We start from the raw sequence: 5,540 nt of genomic DNA, 5'->3' as shown, positions 1-5,540 counted from the left end.
AATGATGTTGCATAGAGAAGTGATACTGTTGTAAAACAAAGAAAAGGAAAAAGTTAATCCGAGCCTAGGGAAAAATTAAATATGCAAAAGTTAGGGTAAAATGTAATTCCAAAATTGAGTTAGGAAATTGATAATTGAGTATAAATAAGCTAAATGTTATTAGATCAAGAAAGACTGGAATCGACTTCAATCGAGGAAAAGAAAAGATTGTGGACTAAATTGCAAAATCTTTGTATTTTGGTACCAAGGTAAGTTCATGTGTAAATAATGTATCATAATGATTATTTTAAGTTATTGATGTTAATTATATGTTATGCTGAATTTTATTATGAAATGTATGCTTTGTGGTTAATTTCAAATAATATGTAATTATGTGAACTATTTGTTAAATATAATTGTTACCGAGTATTGATTTCGGCATTCTACGGAAGACGGCAAGGATAAGTGTTCGAGGAAAGAGCCTGTTTGAACCTTAGAATAGATTAGGATACAAGTGACATGTCACTAGGATGGTTGAGCATCCGAACTCGTTGAGTGAGTCCGAGTTCACTTATGGATGCGAATGTCCGAACTCGTTGAGTTGAGTCCGAGTTCGTGAGATGTAACTAGGCATCCGAACTCGTTGAGTTGAGTCTGAGTTCACTTATGGATGCGAACGCCTGAGCTCGTTGAGTTGAGTCCGAGTTCGCTTATGGGCGGGTTACATGATTGCTTGATTGAATATGTGGCACTTATATGCAAATTATCCATGTATCCGAATTATATTCCGATGTGTTCAACGGGTAAAGTTCTACTCAATGGAGGAATATTCGAGATGTAAAGAGAAGTATTGGTGAGTGATGTGAAATGGTTATTTTGGACAGGTATGTATTAACCCTCGGTTGAGTATTGATACAACCACGATAAGGTAATAAGATGATGAAAAATGATTAAAAATGTGATATGTGTTTTAGTGATACATGCTAATGTTGATTGGTATGACTATTGTTATGTTACTTATTATTTGCATATGAACTTACTAAGCATTTATGCTTACTCCCTCCTTCTTACTCATTGTAGTTTTGGACAAGCCAGCTCAGGAGTCGGGATAGGTCGAAGGCTCAGTCACACTATCCGGAAGACTTTTGGTAATGGCTTGTAAATTTAAGTATGGCATGTATAGCAATATACTTTTTTTGTGTAAATGATCTTATGGTATGGTGATGGAATGGTTGAGGAAATGCTTGATAATGATAAATTATGAAAATATATAGTTTAGATTATATTTGATGTTAAGGAAAATTATTAAGATACTTAGTGCATAAAAACTCATAAAAGGGATGAAATTTGCCATAAATAGAATACTGCAGCAACACTGACGCAAGTTTAAAAATTTACGAAAAATCATAGAAATTGAACTTGGTGATGTAATACATATAAAATTGAAGCTTATTATGCCTAGTTTCACATGAAACAAATGAAACAGGTAAAGAAATTATATGTTACAAGATATTTGAATTTTAGTGAAACAGGGTCATAGCAGTTTTTGAATCCCCTGTTCCAACTTTAGAAATTCACCATAAATTGTAAAGATATAATTAGGTAGTGTATTTTATATTCTCAGAATCCTTCTTGAGTCTAGTTTCATTAGAAACAAACCTGATAGTCATATGGATTTTTACAGAGAGAAATGTGGTTCGTAGTAAACAGAGGTCAGACCAGTCAAGTCCTGAAACAGGGGTAACTTTAACTAATAAACTGTACTAATTTTTCCAACCAAAAATTCTAGAAAAAATTAGTAGATAGGTATATGAGTCTAGATTTAGGGAAAATTTACGGATCTTGATTTCGAGTTTCGTAACTCGAGATATGATTTTTCTTGTGACTGTGATGCAAGTAGCTTAAAAGCTGTGAATGTAGAAATAAATAATCCAAAGTTCTAAATATGTTAATTAAGCTTAGTAACACCTCATACTCGACTCCAGCGACAGTCTCGGGCGTGGGGGCGTTACATTTAGTGGTATCAGAGCAGGTTTAGTCGGTTCTCGGACTACGTGTTGTATGTACGGATTTTGCTATACATGCCATATGTATGAATTGTGATAGTGTGACGACTTCTGAACTTTTTAAATGATTTTTATATAGTAAATGGATCCCGATCCAGCTGTGGCAGATGAAGTAGAGAGTAATGCACCAGCTCCGGCTGAAGGGGCAGCGCCGACTGAAAACCCACCTCCTACTGTTGGTCAGGGAGGAGGAGAAAGGGATCGGGAAGCCTTTCACCAAATGATGAGTGCATGGTACTCTGAGTTCGTTCGTACGAACCCAAATGTACGACCTCCCCCACCTCCCCAATTCCTCAACCTGTACCCCCGATGCCTCAAGGTATGGATATGATAAAATTTCACAGAACCCCGTTGACAGAATTCGTAAACAAGGGGCTGAAGAATTTAGAGCAAATATTGATGATGATGCAGAGAAAGCAGAGTTCTGGCTTGAAAATTCTATCCGGGTATTTGATGAATTATCTTGTACACCTGAAGAATGTTTGAAATCTGCTACATCTTTGTTGAGAGATTCAGCCTATAATTGGTGGAAGACTTTGATTTCGGTGGTACCGAAAGAGAGGGTAACCTGGGAATTCTTTCAAGAAGAGTTTCGGAAGAAATATATTAGTGAAAGGTTTATTGATCAGAAATGTAAAGAGTTTCTTGAGCTGAAACAAGGTAATATGACAGTCTCAGAATATGAAAGAGAGTTTGTTCGATTGAGTAAGTATGCCAGGGAATATGTTCCTACAGAAGCCAAGATGTGCCGACGATTTGAAGACGGGCTCAACGAAGACATTAAAGTATTTGTCGGGATCCTTGAACTAAAAGAAATGGTAGTGCTGGTTGATCGAGCTTGCAAGGCTGAAGAACTACTTAAAGAAAGAAAAAGGTAGAGGCTGAGACTAGAAATTGGAAGAAAAGACCGATGAGTAGTTCATTTTCACAGCAACCTAGAAAGTCAAGGAATATGAATCCTCGTTCCCAAGCTTCAGCTGGACAATCATATGGGAATTATAAGAAGCAAAATGTGGGTCCTAAATCTCAGAATACTTCTGCAGCCAGTGTAGGGAACTCGAGATTTGTTAAACCCGAGTGCCAGCGATGTGGTAGAAATCATTTTGGTCTGTGCAGAGCAAATGAATGTTTTCGATGTGGTTCTCCGGATCATTTTATTAGAGACTGCCCAGAGAGAGCTGAGAAAGAAAAATTTCAGAATGTAAAAGCTAGTGGTGCAGACTCGAGGGGAAGGTATCCGAGAAAAGTTAGAAGTGAAACAAGCAGTAAGAATGTAGCCAGGGATGCACCGGTTAGACCTAAAGGAAGGGCTCCAGCTAGAACTTATGCTATTAAAGCGCGTGAAGATGCTTCCTCACCTGATGTGATTACTGGTACATTTTCTCTCTATAATGTTAATGTTATTGCTTTGATTGATCCCGGTTCTACTCATTCATATGTGTGCATGAAATTGGTGTCTAGTATGAATATACCTGTTGAGAACACAGAATTTATGATTAGAGTGTCGAATCCGTTAGGCAAATGTGTGACTGTTGATAAAGTATGTAAGAAATGTCCATTAATGATTCGGAATCATTACTTTCCGGCCGACTTGATGTTGTTGCCGTTTGATGAGTTTGATGTTATTTTGGGTATGGATTGGTTGACATTGCATGATGCTAAAATAAATTGCAAAGAAAAGGTTATAGAATTAAAGTGTGAAAATGGTGAAACTCTGCGGGTTGAATCAGATAAATCAGAGGCATTGCCTAGTGTGATTTCTTCAATGTCGGCTCAAAGATATCTGAGAAAGGGTTATGAAGCTTATTTGGCGTATGTAATTAATACAAAAGAAGTTGAAAAGAAAGTTGAATCAGTGCCGGTTGTGTGTGAATTTGTGGACGTATTTCCAGAAGAATTGTCGGGTTTGCCTCCAGTCAGGGAAGTAGAATTTGGTATTGATTTGATACCGGGAACAGCTCCGTTTTTGATTGCTCCATATAGAATGGCACCAGCAGAGTTGAAGGAATTAAAGTCGCAGTTGCAAGAGTTGACTGATAAAGGTTTTGTGAGACCGAGTTTTTCACCTTGGGGTGCTCCCGTGTTATTTGTGAAAAAGAAGGATGGTTCTATGAGGTTGTGTGTTGATTATCGGCAGTTAAACAAGGTGAAAATCAAAAACAAGTATCCGTTGCCAAGAATTGATGATTTGTTTGATCAGCTAAAAGGAGCGACATGGTTTTCAAAGATTGACTTGAGATCTGGGTATTACCAACTGCGGGTAAAGGAGTCGGATATGCCTAAAACTGCTTTTAGAACAAGGTATGGTCATTATGAATTTTTAGTTATGCCATTCGGGTTGACAAATGCTCCTGCTGTGTTTATGGATTTAATGAATCGCATATTTCGACCATACTTGGACAGATTTGTTGTGGTGTTTATAGATGATATTTTAATTTATTCAAAAGATGAGACAGAGCATGCTGAGCATTTGAGAATAGTTTTGCAAACTTTGAGAGATAAGCAGCTGTATGCTAAGTTTAGTAAAAGTGAATTTGGCTCCGGGAAGTTGGATTTTTGGGTCATATTGTTTCAGGTGATGGTATACGGGTTGATCCTAGTAAAATTTCAGCCATTGTTGATTGGAAACCACCGAAAAACGTAACTGAAGTTAGAAGTTTCTTGGGGCTAGCTGGGTATTATCGGCGGTTTGTAAATGGATTTTCTATAATTGCTGCTCCTATGACTAGACTACTCCGAAAGGATGCTAAATTTGAATGGACGGAAGAATGTCAACAGAGTTTTGAAGAATTGAAAAAGTTATTAACTGAAGCACCAGTGTTGGTACAACCCGAATTAGGTAAAGAATTTGTGGTGTATAGTGATGCTTCTTTAAATGGTTTTGGGGTGTGTACTCATGCAAGAAGAAAAAGTGGTGGCCTATGCTTCGAGGCAGTTAAAACCTCATGAGAGGAATTATCCTACTCACGATTTGGAATTGGCTGCAGTGGTGTTTGCTTTGAAGATTTGGCGACATTATTTGTATGGTGAAAAGTGCCGAGTATATACCGATCACAAAAGTCTTAAATACTTGATGTCACAAAAAGACTTGAATTTGAGACAGCGAAGATGGTTGGAGTTATTGAAAGATTATGAGCTTGTTATTAATTATCATCCGGGAAAAGCGAATGTGGTTGCCGATGCTTTAAGTAGAAAGTTGTTGTTTGCTTTGAGAGTTATGAACACTCAGTTGAAAATGTCAGATGACGGTTCGATTCTAGCAGAGTTAAGAGCAAGACCGATGTTTTTACAAGAGATTTCTGAAACTCAGAAAAATGATCAAGATTTGCTAGCCAAAAGAAAATAGTGTGAAGCTGATACGGGATCAGATTTCAGAATTGGTTCTGATGGGTGCTTAATGTTTAAAGATCGGATTTGTGTACCGAAGAATGAGGAATTGATTCAAAAGATCCTACAGGAAGCACATAGTGGTTATTTCTCGATTCATCCGGGTAG

Source organism: Gossypium hirsutum, chromosome A07, assembly GCF_007990345.1.
Source record: "Gossypium hirsutum isolate 1008001.06 chromosome A07, Gossypium_hirsutum_v2.1, whole genome shotgun sequence".
Classification (NCBI taxonomy): Eukaryota; Viridiplantae; Streptophyta; class Magnoliopsida; order Malvales; family Malvaceae; genus Gossypium; species Gossypium hirsutum.
This window is presented reverse-complemented; position numbering follows the sequence as displayed.